This window comes from Rattus norvegicus, chromosome 6 (genome assembly GCF_036323735.1).
Source record: "Rattus norvegicus strain BN/NHsdMcwi chromosome 6, GRCr8, whole genome shotgun sequence".
Lineage (NCBI taxonomy): Eukaryota > Metazoa > Chordata > Mammalia > Rodentia > Muridae > Rattus > Rattus norvegicus.
The window spans coordinates 96,650,200-96,668,098 of NC_086024.1; the positions used below are offsets into that span (position 1 = coordinate 96,650,200).

A 17,899-nucleotide genomic window follows, 5' to 3' on the forward strand; every position below is an offset into this window, starting at 1 on the left:
AGCAAGCTGGAGTAGCCATTCTAATATCAAATAAAATCAATTTTCAACTAAAAGTCATCAAAAAAGATAAGGAAGGACACTTCATATTCATCAAAGGAAAAATCCACCAAGATGAACTCTCAATCCTAAATATCTATGCCCCAAATACAAGGGCACCTACATATGTAAAAGAAACCTTACTAAAGCTCAAAACACACATTGCACCTCACACAATAATAGTGGGAGATTTCAACACCCCACTCTCATCAATGGACAGATCATGGAAACAGAAATTAAACAGAGATGTAGACAGACTAAGAGAAGTCATGAGCCAAATGGACTTAACGGATATTTATAGAACATTCTATCCTAAAGCAAAAGGATATACCTTCTTCTCAGCTCCTCATGGTACTTTCTCCAAAATTGACCATATAATTGGTCAAAAAACGGGCCTCAACAGGTACAGAAAGATAGAAATAATCCCATGCGTGCTATCGGACCACCACGGCCTAAAACTGGTCTTCAATAACAATAAGGGAAGAATGCCCACATATACGTGGAAATTGAACAATGCTCTACTCAATGATAACCTGGTCAAGGAAGAAATAAAGAAAGAAATTAAAAACTTTTTAGAATTTAATGAAAATGAAGGTACAACATACCCAAACTTATGGGACACAATGAAAGCTGTGCTAAGAGGAAAACTCATAGCGCTGAGTGCCTGCAGAAAGAAACAGGAAAGAGCATATGTCAGCAGCTTGACAGCACACCTAAAAGCTCTAGAACAAAAAGAAGCAAATACACCCAGGAGGAGTAGAAGGCAGGAAATAATCAAACTCAGAGCTGAAATCAACCAAGTAGAAACAAAAAGGACCATAGAAAGAATCAACAGAACCAAAAGTTGGTTCTTTGAGAAAATCAACAAGATAGATAAACCCTTAGCCAGACTAACGAGAGGACACAGAGAGTGCGTCCAAATCAACAAAATCAGAAATGAAAAGGGAGACATAACTACAGATTCAGAGGAAATTCAAAAAATCATCAGATCTTACTATAAAAACCTATATTCAACAAAACTTGAAAATCTTCAGGAAATGGACAATTTCCTAGACAGATACCAGGTATCGAAGTTAAATCAGGAACAGATAAACCAGTTAAACAACCCCATAACTCCTAAGGAAATAGAAGCAGTCATTAAAGGTCTCCCAACCAAAAAGAGCCCAGGTCCAGACGGGTTTAGTGCAGAATTCTATCAAACCTTCATAGAAGACCTTATACCAATATTATCCAAACTATTCCACAAAATTGAAACAGATGGAGCCCTACCGAATTCCTTCTATGAAGCCACAATTACTCTTATACCTAAACCACACAAAGACCCAACAAAGAAAGAGAACTTCAGACCAATTTCCCTTATGAATATCGACGCAAAAATACTCAATAAAATTCTGGCAAACCGAATTCAAGAGCACATCAAAACAATCATCCACCATGATCAAGTAGGCTTCATCCCAGGCATGCAGGGATGGTTTAATATAAGGAAAACCATCAACGTGATCCATCATATAAACAAACTGAAAGAACAGAACCACATGATCATTTCATTAGATGCTGAGAAAGCATTTGACAAAATTCAACACCCCTTCATGATAAAAGTCCTGGAAAGAATAGGTATTCAAGGCCCATACCTAAACATAGTAAAAGCCATATACAGCAAACCAGTTGCTAACATTAAACTAAATGGAGAGAAACTTGAAGCAATCCCACTAAAATCAGGGACTAGACAAGGCTGCCCACTCTCTCCCTACTTATTCAATATAGTTCTTGAAGTTCTAGCCAGAGCAATCAGACAACAAAAGGAGATCAAGGGGATACAGATCGGAAAAGAAGAGGTCAAAATATCACTATTTGCAGACGACATGATAGTATATTTAAGTGATCCCAAAAGTTCCACCAGAGAACTACTAAAGCTGATAAACAACTTCAGCAAAGTGGCTGGGTATAAAATTAACTCAAATAAATCAGTTGCCTTCCTCTATACAAAAGAGAAACAAGCCGAGAAAGAAATTAGGGAAACGACACCCTTCATAATAGACCCAAATAATATAAAGTACCTCGGTGTGACTTTAACCAAGCAAGTAAAAGATCTGTACAATAAGAACTTCAAGACACTGAGGAAAGAAATTGAAGAAGACCTCAGAAGATGGAAAGATCTCCCATGCTCATGGATTGGCAGGATTAATATAGTAAAAATGGCCATTTTACCAAAAGCAATCTACAGATTCAATGCAATCCCCATCAAAATACCAATCCAATTCTTCAAAGAGTTAGACAGAACAATTTGCAAATTCATCTGGAATAACAAAAAACCCAGGATAGCTAAAGCTATCCTCAACAATAAGAGGACTTCAGGGGGAATCACTATCCCTGAACTCAAGCAGTATTACAGAGCAATAGTGATAAAAACTGCATGGTATTGGTACAGAGACAGACAGATAGACCAATGGAATAGAATTGAAGACCCAGAAATGAACCCACACACCTATGGTCACTTGATTTTTGACAAAGGAGCCAAAACCATCCAATGGAAAAAAGATAGCATTTTCAGCAAATGGTGCTGGTTCAACTGGAGGGCAACATGTAGAAGAATGCAGATCGATCCATGCTTATCACCCTGTACAAAGCTTAAGTCCAAGTGGATCAAGGACCTCCACATCAAACCAGACACACTCAAACTAATAGAAGAAAAACTAGGGAAGCATCTGGAACACATGGGCACTGGAAAAAATTTCCTGAACAAAACACCAATGGCTTATGCTCTAAGATCAAGAATCGACAAATGGGATCTCATAAAACTGCAAAGCTTCTGTAAGGCAAAGGACACTGTGGTTAGGACAAAACGACAACCAACAGATTGGGAAAAGATCTTTACCAATCCTATAACAGATAGAGGCCTTATATCCAAAATATACAAAGAACTCAAGAAGTTAGACCGCAGGGAAACAAATAACCCTATTAAAAATGGGGTTCAGAGCTGAACAAAGAATTCACAGCTGAGGAATGCCGAATGGCTGAGAAACACCTAAAGAAATGTTCAACATCTTTAGTCATAAGGGAAATGCAAATCAAAACAACCCTGAGATTTCACCTCACACCAGTGAGAATGGCTAAGATCAAAAACTCAGGTGACAGCAGATGCTGGCGAGGATGTGGAGAAAGAGGAACACTCCTCCATTGTTGGTGGGATTGCAGACTGGTAAAACCATTCTGGAAATCAGTCTGGAGGTTCCTCAGAAAATTGGACATTGAACTGCCTGAGGATCCAGCCATACCTCTCTTGGGCATATACCCAAAAGATGCCTCAACATATAAAAGAGACACGTGCTCCACTATGTTCATCGCAGCCTTATTTATAATAGCCAGAAACTGGAAAGAACCCAGATGCCCTTCAACAGAGGAATGGATACAGAAAATGTGGTACATCTACACAATGGAATATTACTCAGCTATCAAAAACAACGAGTTTATGAAATTCGTAGGCAAATGGTTAGAACTGGAAAATATCATCCTGAGTGAGCTAACCCACTCACAGAAAGACATACATGGTATGCACTCATTGATAAGTGGCTATTAGCCCAAATGCTTGAATTACCCTAGATCCCTAGAACAAACGAAACTCAAGACGGATGATCAAAATGTGAATGCTTCACTCCTTCTTTAAATGAGGAAAAAGAATACCCTTGGCAGGGAAGGGAGAGGCAAAGATTAAAACAGAGACTGAAGGAACACCCATTCAGAGCCTGCCCCACAGGTGGCCCATACATATACAGCCACCCAATTAGACAAGATGGATGAAGCAAAGAAGTGCAGACCGACAGGAGCCGGATGTAGATCGCTCCTGAGACACACAGCCAGAATACAGCAAATACAGAGGCGAATGCCAGCAGCAAACCACTGAACTTAGAATAGGTCCCCCGTTGAAGGAATCAGAGAAAGAACTGGAAGAGCTTGAAGGGGCTCGAGACCCCAAAAGTACAACAATGTCAAGCAACCAGAGCTTCCAGGGACTAAGCCACTACCTAAAGACTATACATGGACTGACCCTGGACTCTGTCCCCATAGGTAGCAATGAATATCCTAGTAAGATCACCAGTGGAAGGGGAAGCCCTGGGTCCTGCTAAGACTGAACCCCCAGTGAACTAGACTATGCGGGGAGGGTGGCAATGGGGGGAGGTTTGGGAGGGGAACACCCACAAGGAAGGGGAGGGGGGAGGGTGATGTTTGTCCGGAAACTGGGAAAGGGAATAACACTTGAAATGTATATAAGAAATACTCAAGATAATAAAAAAAAATAAAATAAAAAAAAAAAAAAGATCAAGTGTCCAGAACATATACCTGTGGGAGACAGTTCATATTCAACCATAGGGTTTCTCTCGTGTCTCCCATAGGCCCTTGGTCATTTCATAACACAAAATGCCTTCAATATAACATCAAGAGACCCGCTCGGGTCCACTTCACTACATGCCTATAGCTTTTTGCAGCAGACAGCTCATGTTTCTGGAATGTCCTACAGTCTAGGGTCTCCACTGAAAGCCAGATCCCACTCGGAGAGTCTTTGTGAAGAACCTGGCACTGCTCTGCCTTCCCTGGCTTTTGTCTGCAGCTTTGGTACAGGCTCTGTGTAAGTCCTCTCTCTCGGATGGCAGCAAAACCAGCACCGTATGGATGATGCTCATGTCCTCTGGGGCTCTTCACTTTTGAGTCTTTTAAAATATATATTTCTTATACTTTAACCTATCTGTCTTTGTCTTTAACCAATGCTGTGTATGGATAGTCCTGATGTATTGAACTGGATTTTCTCCTTTGTAAGGTGATCTGTCTTGTGTGTAAATGACTCCTAAGGGTCTCACTCTTTACCTTCAGAGCTTAATCACACATTGAAATTACTTATTTTCTCCCTGTTTGATAGATACCTCTTGTTTCCCATTTCCCACACTTTAAAGTTACGTGTAGCTGAAAGCAACCATTGAGGTAATATACTTCCTTGTCGTGACTAGTCTTTGGCTTGAATCGATGCCTTGGAACAAGCTGTGGTCAGTTTGCTTTTCTGCATTGTAGGTGATCTATGTGTAAGATACCGGAAGAATTAATTCTCTACCTCCAAAGCACAGTCTCCTTCTCTCCTTGGCATTCTCTGCCTTTCTTTTTATTGCATTTTAGAAACCTTCCTACTTGTTGTTGTCGTGTATGTGTGCATGTGTGCGTGCGTGCGTGCGTGTGTGTGTGTGTGTGTGTGTGTGTGTGTGCGTATGTGTGTGTGTGTGTGCGCGCGGGTTTCCTACTTGCTCCCAGTTAGCCTGAACATATCTGCCAAGACCCAGTAATTGCCCTTGGTTCTCCTTATCTTTTTCTTATTTTGTTTGTTTTCTGTTATGTTTGTTGATTTGAAGCTGGGTCTCACTATGTAGCACAGTCTGGCTTCTAATTCCCAGGAATCTTCCGATCTTCCTTCAGATGTCAGCATTCCAGTCATGTACACTATGCCTGGCACTTCTTCACCCTTTATTTCCAGTCTGAAGGTTGAGATTTCAAGATTTATCCTAGGACAACTCTGCTTACAGTCTGGGCAGTCATAACTAGTAGAACTGATCTTTACATTCCTCTATGTGTCCTCAAAGACAGACTGTGCATTGGACCAATTGGGATTGGCCACTCTAAGTCATCCTAGGCCAAGGGACATTAGCCTCACTGTGGTACTCCTGAACAAATCCAGGAATGCATTATCAAGAAGGGGTGTTATTTCTATTTTCCCTTCCTGTCTACTAGGGCCTACCCCACTCTCTCCCTTAATAGGAGGCCAAATGGAATCTTTGGTACAATAAGATGTGTGCTTGATCTCATTGACACCTCCCTGTGGTCTAACAATCAAACCACTTATTGGCCTCCTTCACCAGGCCTTCCTCTCCTCAGGCACTTTGTTCTAGCTCCTGTCTCTACCAAGCTCAGTCCTGAAAATGGTTTCAAAACCTACTGCATTGAGGTTCCTTTGTATTTCCTGTCACTTAAGTTTCATCAGAAAAACCAAGGTGTAGTCAGTGCGCGCGCGTGCGCGCGCACACACACACACACACACACACACACACACACACACACACACACACACACTGGCTATCCTGGAACTCTGTAGACCAGGCTGGCCTTGAACTCATTGATCTGCCTGCCTCTGCCTCTATGCTGGGATTAAAGGCATGCACAGCCTAAATGATCAGCTGTCAATATATTTTTGACACAGATACAATGATTGCCATCATGTACTCAAAACCTCAAAAGCAGGACACTTTCTTCGGAAGCTTTCCAGGAAATAGCAGGAGGTAGCAAGAAATGGTTCTTTTTCAGACTTCATGGGAGTCCCAAGAAATATTTTTCTGTCTCTCCAAGGAAAGTTAAAGGGGAACTTGCTTCTGCAATCCCTAGAATGAACACAAGTTATTTTCTAATTCTGTATGGTATCAAGATCATGATACTAACTATTCCCACTGTTTTACTCCAGTCAAAAAGTTCCTCCACAGGCTGCAAGAGCCCCAGGTTATATGTGTAAAGTCCTAATCTTGTCTTTCCAACATTACCCCAGTAACTGACCCTGTTAACTCTGCACACAGAGTTGCCAAAGTACAAAGCATTCTCCACACCCCTGTGCCTGGGAAGCTCTGTGTTCCCAGGGCTGCTTGTTTTCAGTACTAGACATTGTTGAGATACTTCCTAGCACTTCTTTCCCACTGAGGAGTGGTCAGGAACCTTGAGCTAGATTGATGACTCCCACTAGTCCCACTCAGGGTGTTACCATTCCCTTGACAATGGTTGCTGATACACGAAAACAAGGCAATAAGTACAGTGAGTGATTTGGGTATTGGTAGTTAATTCAAATATGAGTTAGCATGACCTAAACTCATACCAGCCATAGTGAACTCAACTGCTTTGCTAAATAATCATTGAACAACTGTTCTGTCTCTACTGATGCTAAGAAAATTCATGTAGCTTCAGGAGCAAGCTACTTATTACTAGCAGTGTCTTGCAACTTAGGCAAGTAATATAATGATGGTAGGAGTCATAGCAGCCATAAAGGTAGGCTACACCATGGATCAAGTTACCCCTAAAGCCTGCCCTCTCTAGACTTCCTAGTTTCAACAGCTGTAAGCTTCCTTATTGTTTTGACCATTCTGAATTCAGTTTCTATTGTTTGCAACACAGAAATACTTGACTAGCACATCTCTCTTTTGTCTCCTTCTTATCCTGAAATAAAGTTTTAGACCATGTAATAAAGATCCAAAAGATCAGTGCTAATATGTTAGTTTCATGATGTTAGACCTGAGTTTTCTTGTGTGCCCTAACACCTAATATGTTAGTACTGTACAACTGAGGCAGCTAGGAACTAAGTCTGAAAGATACAGACAGGAACAAAGACGGCATTCCATTTTCTCTTTTAAAAGGCACCATTCAGAAGTCACCTAGAGTCTTATTCGGTTGACCTGTTGATTGGTGTTTGGCCACATTTAGCTGCCAGAAAGGTTATTGTTCTAGAGCTCTCTGGAATAAGCTCTCCGACGCCAATCAGAACAGAATACAAGAGATGTCACCCATGGACCAAAGTCAGGAAAGTTCCCGAAAGGCTTCAATGCCAGGTCCGGCTTATATTCTCACTTTATTCTCTAAAACCACAAGGTGGGGTGGGCAAGCAAGTGAGATCTTACAGCTGAGTAAGCGGCAGTGAGCAGGTTGTTAAGGGCAACGGTCCATTGTTTCGGCAGTTTCTCTAGGTCACTCCGTTCCAGGTAACAAGTGAAGTCATCCTTGGCAAACAGGAAGTACAAGCAGTGCTAAGTAAACCACTAAGTCAATAAGTCAGTATCTAACAATTGGTCTTTTCTGCCTTATTCTATTTCACTATGATACGCTGTCTTTGTCTGGGCAGCTATCTTTGTCCAGCTTAAAAATTCTCTACTGTAAAAGAAGATCAGGTGCTGGGAGACCTCTATTCTCTTAATCAGTGACAAGGGTTCTGTCTTTACTAATGCTAAGAAAATCCATGTAGCAGCGTTACCCACCTCCTATGACCGACCAAATCCTTTCCATGTGTTCTTTTAATCTGAGATTGTGTCTCTTTCAACTTAGCAACTGTCAATCCAAAGTACTGAGTTCTACATAAATTTAACTCCATAGTGCACGTCTGTTTGTGTGTGCCATGGTTAAACTTCAAACACTGGCTTATTTTGATAAACTGCAATTAAGACAAGTTGCTGTCACTTGCTGCACTGAAGACAAAATGGATAGTGATATAACTAGGGTCACCCTCTTTCCCAAGGCTGGAGAAGGTGCATTGGTCTTCAGCTGTTTTGGAGAACTGTGCCAATATTAACTACAGGGACAATCAACAATGCTAGCAGATGTTCAGTAAAACATAATGGGTCAACCTTAACACTGATGCTTGTTGCAGATGTAGCATATAGGAATCTGGGTTAACATTAAATGCACACAGTAGTAACTTGCTGATGGATATCAAAGGACCAAGCTCTTCTAGTCCCCATATCCAATATAGGCCTGCTCATGGATACAATATACTTTAGGGATAAGGAAAATATGAGAATTGGGTTAATAACAAATCATTAAAATAATCTATAGGAACCCAAAAGTTATATTAACAGCTAAATGTATTCTACACATTCTTGGGTAGAACAAGGGCAGATGAAAATGACAAAACACATTCCCTATCCCATGCCATGCAATCTGATGTTATAGGTTGTACAGAACCTTTAATAACGTTTTATTCTTATTTGTGTGAGTGCGCATGTGTGTGCACGTTGGGATGCCACATGAATGCAGGGACTCACGAGGCCAGAAGAAGGCATCCAATACCCTGAAGTTGCTACAGGTCATGTGAGCCACCCAAAGTGAATGATGGGAGGCAAAGTCTGGATCTCCCAGAAGAGAGGCAAGTGCTGTTAAGCCCTGAGACATCCTCTAGCTTTGTTCATAGCATTTTAGTTTATTTAAAGCATTCAGTGACCCCATTGTGAACAGGGAAATAGCCCTACTTCTTAGCAGGGCATATAGTAGTTACTTCAATTCTACACAAGCTTGGACTTCACTAGCATATTCCCAAACTGCATTACTCCCATCACTCCACTACTTGGCACATGAACCATCTGTTTTGTCTCACATATTCATGCCACTCTGTAAAATCCTGTCTTGGCCAGGAATTGTCTCCTGGGATAATGAATCCCTATTCAGACTTCAAAGTTCAGCTCAGTATACCCACCATTGTAAAGACAGTTTTCCTCTATTTAATATTAAATATCTCTCATAGTTCTCCCATCAACTTCAGTGTTTTACTTTGTCCTATTGACAGTGTCTAGCACAGTGCTTTGCACAAATTAGTTCACTAAAGGTTTGCTGTTGATCAGATGTGCTAAGTTTATACAGGAACTCAGTGTATCTATCGCTTACAAATTCTATCACTTACAAATAACACCTCCAAATTCTAAAAGAGTCACTTGGATTCTGCGAGCCCTTTCCCTGATGTTTGAATTAATGTGAGTTCATAATCCACTGAGGATTCTTTAGAAAGCTTTATTATTTACTGTCCATGAAACTGTCTGAACTTCTTATTCCAGGTAACAAATGACTGAGAAATACAAAACAAATCTTTATTGCTGCCATTCACACCGTTTTATGAGTGAATCCTATAATCATACAGAAAAAGAAAACCCCCCAGCAACTGTCTTGGGATCCCAGTTCCACTGGTAATGTAACTTTCTTTACCTGGGAAAATCAACACTGATCCCTAAACAGGGAGCCTGTGTATTCTACTAAGAAAAGACAGTATGAATCTGACAATCTCGAAGCTAGAGTCCTTTTTCTGGAGGTCTTCAGAGGTCCAGCAACCAGAACCTAAGATTTAGTGCTCAGACAATGCTCCCCGGCACAGGCAGAGGCAGGTCCCTGGAGGTGTTTCAGGCTAATTAACTGCCCTCACTCGGTCTCTGACTCTGGGGCTGAAAGCTTATTATTAGAGTTCTTTATCTGGCTAAAAGGCATTGTGTTCATTTGTTCCTTGCAGAGAAGATAGAGCATAAAATCTTATTTAAAATGCAACCCTTTCAGTTTACTTATTGTTGCCCAATGGAGCAGGGTTCTAAAATGACAAGGAGCAGAGACTTGAAGATGTGTGTTCCTGAGTCCAGAGCAAGTCACTGACTTGCTGCATGCTTTGGGTGGCTAGTTTTCTAAGCTTCAGTTACGCTGCGAAATGGGAATATGAAGAATGCTTCCAGGGGATGAGAGATGGCTCCGTGGTTAAGAGTCCTTGCTCTTGCAAAGGATCCGCTCAGGTTTGATTCCCAGCACCCACATGGTGGCTCACAGCCATCCATAACTTTGGTCACAGAAAATCCACCTCCCTCTTCTGAATTCTGAGGGCGCCAGGCATACATGCAAGCAAGCACTCATCAATTAAAAAAAAAGCAAATCTTTAAGAAAGAAGAATGTGTCTAAAATTATGAGGATTATATAAGGAAAATATAAACCTTTAGCATACATGGCTCATAGCAAATAGAAAATAATGTTATTGTGTTATTGCTATGACCAAGAAAGGGCTTTGCTTTGAAAAGGCACCAACATCTTCTCCATGAAGTCTAAAATAAAATACTAAACACTAAACCATAAACATGTGAAATATGTTCCTTCCTATAAAGATTGAGTGTCATTGTATTTTCATGATAAAACCATGCAATATAGCACACCCCTGGAATAAAGGGGGCTATATCTATTGGCCCAGCAGAAGAGGCCAAGAATCATGACTGCTTCTCCCATCAAAATATATACAATGCCTTTTTTTTTTTAAATCGTAGCACAAAATCCACTAGGCAGCTCCAGTCATTACAAAGAAGCAAAGGGAGGCTCACCAGAGGAGTCTCACATGAATGAAAGCCTTTCTCTGAGGCTACACTCACCTGTTTGCTAAGCAGGCAAACTAGGTCTTAGTCCCTGAAATTTTATATGAATTTCATATTGCCATTGTAACAACATGTGAAAATATGGTGGCTTAAATGACAAGCATAATTATGGAGCTCAGAAGCCCTAAGATCAAGCTGTGGGCAAGACTGGGGTCTTCCTAGTGGTGCTGGGTCACACTCCACTCTTCCCTGTGTTCTGAAGCTGGCTGCCTCCTCCTGTCTCGTGGCCATGCACTGCCCTTATAGTTAACACCATAGGAGTGTCTAGTCTCCCTAACTAGGGTCTCTGTTTCCATCCTCACATCTCTTGCTGTCACTGGTCCTCCTCCCTTCCTCTCTCAAGAATTCCTGTGATTATGTTGGATCCTCCTGGGAATTTCCATGTTTTAGTGTCTTGAATACAAACTACGAAGTCTTTGTTGTCACATCAAGCAGGTTTCACAGATTAGGGTTTGGATTCCTTTGGGGGGATGGCACTTGCCCATCTACTTCATAATGATAATTCATGGGTAAAACCTTTCAAAAACCAGGGACCTAAAAAGTCAGATAAACTATTGAACCAGCAATGGTGAAGAATTTTGACCCCCTTAGTAGTAGATATCTGCTGAGCTCATTCACAGTTCTCAGATTTGTCAAGCAATTGGACATCTCACTGTCTAAAAAAAATGTATGAATTAATTTCTCTCTGCTGTAATCAAATTGATTATGTCTTGACTGCATACATACACAGTCCTAATCATGTGAGTTTTTCCTAATGGAAGGTAGAGTATCTTTTTGTGGTTTCAGATGTAAAGAAAAGAATATGAAACGGTCTTCAAAATGAGTTTTAAAATGAAGCTAAAATGATGTAGTTATTCTGAATTGAAACATGTTTTCTGAAATCAGCCATACTCGGCAAAGTTCTCTTGTACATATTATCCCTTCTGGGAAGAATTCTTACCACGTAGAGAGCACCGAGAGAACATGGTTCATGTTTAAGCGTCAAAGACAGATCTGGGTCATCTGCAAAATCATAAATTTTCTCAAAACTGTAAGACACTCCGGGTTATAAAGCAACCAAGGAAATTGAATTTCAAAGCCAAAGCCCACAAAGAGAGAGTGGGATGTATGAGCCTGCTCATCTGTGACAGAGCATGGGAGGAAGAGACAGCCACCACACAAAAAGGGTAAATCATCTGGAGGCTTAACAAATTTGAATACAAGCTGGCGCATCATTTCAGAACTGGGGCCCCAGGCACACAGAGTTCTCATTCTTCTCCATCAACCCATACTGGATGCTCATGGGGAAGACCCAGAAAAGGAAAGAAGAGTAGAGAAAGCCTTTGGTGGCCAAGTGGTGAGCTCCTGGGGTGGGTTGGGAAGGCCTATGTGAAATACAGCCCCATTTCTTCTCTCCCAGGGTGGAGGGGATGAGCTCTTAAAGTGCTGAGGGACAGGACAAGACACCTTCCCCCACTGTCAGGATTCAAGGGGGGAAAAACTATCTTGTCTGTGGAAAGTACAGAAATTAGGTTCTTGTGCTCAGAGGGAGAGAAAGTTCTTTCAGGACCAGCATCCTACATCCAAACAGGTCTGCTCTCTAGGGCAGTGCTGAGGGCATGTGGGAGAGGGTCCTTAGCTTCTCCTAGCCTGCCAAATGCTACAAGGCAGATTTTGGTAGCCAAAAGTAGAGGGGCAGGAACCTTAAGAAAGAGTTTCCTTTAAATTCTAGCTTAGAGAACTTGACTAAAGCTAAAGTTGGAACGGAAGAACCTTACATCCACCCCCAACAAGTTGATACCAAGTCAAAAGAAAAAGGAATTCTGCCAGTAGGGGAGGACTGAGGATGTGGGACAGGCATGCAGACCCTGCTGGAACCTTGTGTCAGTAGATGACCATGGGACACAGTGGGACACAGGGGACAACAGAACTCAGGGAAGTCTGGGAGTCAGGGGTGGTAACTATGGAAACAGAACCCAAGCTTAGTCCAAGCACCAGGACTGACTCAACTCTTCACACAAGAGAAACACAGTCATTTCTGGGCAGGACTCCCTATTTACTTCTTTCTCTGTATTTCTTCTTTATATTTTGCATTTATTCAAAACTTAAAGAAAAGAAAAAACACAATTTTAAGTAGTTGAAAATAAACCATGAGTAAGGCATCGAAGGGAACAGACTTGGTAGCAGCACAAAATGTCAGAATAAGAGAACTTTGCCGAGATCAGTGTAACAAAAGATCTAGTGGGAAAGGCTGAACGGAGGAAATTTGGACAGAGAGGTGGGAAATGTTAACAGTACTTAAAATGTAAATGATAGAAGTCAAAGATGCTTAAAGGGGCTGCAAGGTGGCTCAGCCGCTGAGAGCAGGCATTGCTGTAGCAGAGGACCTGAATTCCTGGTACCCCATAGTTGGCAGCTTACGGCCACCTGTAACTACAGGTCCAGAGGATCAGACAGGCCCTCTCTGGGAATCCACATACCGAACAAATCCATACATATATGCACATAACTAAAAGCAAATATTTTTAAAGTGCGTTTGTAAACCTTTATCAAGTTCACCAGCTTCCTAGACACAACTGAGGAACAAAAACGGATGTGAACTGGAAGTAGGGAAGCAGAAGTTACTCAAGTTGACATATAGTCACTAACAGTGGTGGGACAGATAGACAGGACATCCAAGATCTGTGAGACAATGTAAAAGATAGTTGATACAGAAGGAGAAAAAAGAGTATGAAGAGAGAAGGAAGGCATCTGGAAAGATAATAGCTGGAAAATTTTCAATCTCAATAAAGACAAGCAAACAAAAGATCTCACTTGGCCATGCCACAGTCAGGTGGCTGAGAACAGGACCAAAGTGTGGTCAGCATCTGAGAACAGATAGAGTTGCCGGATCACAGTAGCAAACCTGAGAACCATGGTGACCTCCACAGCAGACACGGGACATCCACCTTTCAGTCCGAAAAGAAGGAAAAGAGTCCAAACTTCTAAATCCAAGACAAATGGAGGCAAAACACCCTGATCCCCACCCCCACCCCCAGCCGACACTGCCCCTGGCAACCTACACCCATAAGAACTCAGTTATAGCAGATAAGTAACCAAAGGTACCCAGAGTTCTCCAGGAGGGAGATAAAGTATGAAAATTCAGAATGCAAATTCAGATGTTCCCTAGAAAGATCCCTAGAAATGGTCAAAGTGAGAGTAAACAACAATCTTGAGAGTCATTTTAAAGCAGCGATTTGAAACCTGTGAGTCTCCACCCCTCTGGGGGTCAAATGACCCTTTAACAGGGTCACCTATGGCCACCGGAAAACAAAGACATTTATATTACGATTCATAACAGTAGCAAAATTACAGTTATGAAGTAGCAACAGAAATGATTATATTGTGGTTCACAACGTGAAGAACTGTTTAAAAGGTTGCAGCATTAGGAAGGCTGAGAACCACTGTTTTAAAGGATAACTGTCTAAAACAGGAACAAGGACTGACTCTTCAAGATCGCAGCAGACGTGTCCGGTCAGTGGGAATGTACTGTTCTTGCAAGGAGTGGAACACGTGTATTCACGTGTATGCACTTTGTGTATGCACATTGAGGGTTGTGTTGTTGCAGGAGTTTGTGCATCTGTGTGGAGGCCAGAGGCTGATGTCAGATGTTTTCTCGGATCACCCTGGCTTCCTTTTTGAGACAGGATCTCTCACCGAACCCCAAGCTTACCAGATCACCAAGGTTAGCTGGTCAGTGAGCTTCTGTAACTCTCCATGCCACACCTAGGTGCTGAAGAGCCAAACCGAGTCCTAATGCTTGGATGGCAAACACTTGTCCAGTAACTGACCCATCTCTTGGGAAATAGAATCTCAACCAGTTGACGGCATGTTGTATCTGAAGAGATCCAATATTATTATAGGGCAGACTGTGTGATATTAGAGAAAGTTCCAGGGTTTTTAGTCTCACGTAGCTCTGTAAGAAAATAGCAGTCCATGGGGGAAATACATAAACAGAAGCATCCACAAACCAAATGCATTTGTGGTCAGACAGAACTTAGCAAACCCCTCAGACCTACTAATGCCCATTCTGTCTTGGGCAGCGCTTCCCAAGGGTAGTTGCATATGGGAGCCTCTAACTACTCACCCGGGCTTCTGTGTTCTGAGGGATGTGGGCTTGGGACTGATGCTTGCACAGACACACTATGGACAGCTTGAAGTTGATGAAGCAACTGCTGTAGTGACTGCGTAAAGTTGAGCGTATTTTGCTCTTTAACTCCAGTTACTCAAAACTGAAGTTTTTAAAAACCGTGACTGAATAACATTTTATAAACAGGATTATGGCTTCTCCAGAGGTAGGGCCCAGGACACTGCTGTTTGGAGGGTGGGGCCCCACACAGACTGGCAGCATCACTTAGAACCTAGTAGGATGTGGTCATCCTGATCCTACCTCTGTGGCACTCCATTCCACTTCGGCAGGGTGGAATGCGACTTCGCTTTTGTTTAGAGATGACTTCAGTTTCTCTAAATCTGTATCTCCATCTTAGCTCTGAGTATATCTGGGTTTATGTTTGTTTCGGTGTTTGATGGAAAGCTTTTGGCCAAGTTTGGCTGTTAGTGTACTCTATTCACACTTGATGCCTGTATTTAACTTGATACAGATCAGCATGGGGTTGTTAGTGGTGCACTTAATATTCATAGATGTCATGTTAAAGACTTTTTTTTTAGTTGCCATTTTCAACATCCAAGTGACTACAGTAAAGGCGAAGTCATCTGTGTCAGCCAAGAACTCTACTACTCGGGGAAGCTTCCTGGGCCTTGACTTCCTGGTACATGCTTAAAAAACAAAGAAAAATCAGACTCGCCAGAACAGGCAGAAGATCTGATTATACTAGGGAGTTGTTTCTCCCCAACCAAAATCACGTGATAATCTTGCTAAATAAACCAGAACCATGTGCCACTTTTGGCCTGTCTAGAAGTAATACATAGCTATTTATGGAAGAACTCATACCCACATGGAGGAGAAACGCTAGGTGCTTTACAGGTGACATTTAGCTCTCCTCGGCTTTCACTGCTCCACAAAGAGAGCCCATGCAACAATCCACCATGCCCCTGGTGAGAGCAACGAACAAAACATGTCATTTGCTCTCAGAGTAACGCACAGGCCCAAGCAGGAAATAGCTAGCTATCTAAATGAAATCATGAAGACAGGATGTCTCCTTCTCTCCTTTGACTAAACACAGCTGGAGCCAGGACACCTGTAACCAGAGTCCCCAGAACTGCTACTGTGGCTGGCTCTCCGAATTGTCTGTTAAGGAGACAAAATGGGAGTCTCTCCCGCACAAGTTGGCCTACGAGCCTTGAAGCTACTCTGAGGCGTGTGCTGCCTTTCCCAGATAGTAATCTGATCCACCTGTACAAAGGATTCCAACGTGTTGAGGACATTTTCATCCCTCAGGAAGGGAGCTAGCGTCTCGGAATGAATGGCCTACTTCCCTCAGAAGCCAGGTCTTCACAGTCAGAGTGAAGAATTAGGGCAATGATACAGATTAATTCAGGCCACCCAAATCCACATTGGCCTGAATTATTGCAGTTAAGAAGCGCCATTCTTTGCAGGGTCTGGTCCCTGTGTGGCTCAGCGGGGCTGAGGTACCCAGCACTCCTAGCTTGAGAACTCAGCATCATTTACAGCCTCAGACAAACCAAGCAGTGTAAGGAGTAACTCGACCTACTTACATCCTTTCTGCTCGGATTCATTACCTGCTGCTTCCTGTTCTGACTGGCTCTGTCCTCCCTCAGCTTCACACCCTGTCCCCCGAGGGAGCAAGGAAGGAGGAGGTAGGGGTTTTCACCTATTACTTGTGTATTCAGAAATCCGAGGCCCGGTGTCTCAATTGTCTGTGTGTGACTAAGGCTCCTCTCTTACATTGAGAATTTATTTATTTGTGCAACTTTTTTAGAACGGTTTTTGGTTTGCAGAGTTGTAAAGACCAAGCTCTACAACTGGTCTCTCCTAATGTTAACAGGTTGCATTATTAGGCCAAATTTTCTACAATTAGTGAATCAATACTGACATAAAATTTGAACTTAAACCCATAATTTTTCACATTTCCTTTTGGTTCCCTGTGTGTGCACGTGTGCGTGTGTGTGTATGTGTGAGTGTGTGCATGTGTGCATGTGTGTATGTGTGTGTATGCGTGTGTATGCGTGTGTGCCTGTGTGTGTGCATGTGTGTGTGAGTGTGTGTGCACACATAAGTGTGTTTGTATATGTAGAGGCCTGAGGTTGATGTTCAGTGTCTTTCTCAGTCACTTCTCATCTCTTTCTTTAGTCTTCCACTGAACCTGGTCTCAGGAAATGGCTAGACTACTTGGTCAGTGGGCTGCAGGGTTGCCTCTCACACCTCTGCAGACTCCACATTTTCCTGCGAGTGCTGAAGATCCAGCTATCAGCCACGATGCTTTGCTTTGCTTGGCTTGGCTTTCAGGCGCTCTACATTCTTAGGCGCTGCAGTTTTGTGATGGCCCCGTCAGTGGATTGCACAACGCCTCCCATTTAGTGCCTGTCTTGTGGTTTTTCTCGTGATCACCCTGGGATTCCAGATGTAGGAATGGATTGCATGGATATGGCGTCAAACTTATACTTAGCTTGATGAATATACTTATTCGTGATACTGAATGGCGTCTCACTGGAGGTAAGACTTGCCAGATGCTTGCACTACACAGATGTGGGCAGAAATCCTTAAGACCATGCTGACAGATCATGAGTCAGATTTCGAGCTACTAATCTATGTAAAATATAATTTAAGAACTAGCCCATTCAAGTAATCATCTTCAAAGGAAGTAGAGAATACTCACCTCCTTGACTACAAACACTTCAGTGTGAACCTGAAAGGCTGTCCACAACCTTATTCCACAGCATTTAAAAATGTGTGTTGCGAGGCCATCAGAATT

The 17,899-nt window shown here is 42.3% G+C and overlaps 1 protein-coding gene across 1 annotated transcript in view; it reads right to left on the reverse strand.

Annotated features, from left to right (window-relative positions):
• Rtn1 (reticulon 1) overlaps positions 1-17,899 on the reverse strand; it is a 220,204-nt gene that overhangs the window by 151,063 nt on the left and 51,242 nt on the right. The gene's annotated exons all lie outside the window — the stretch shown is intronic.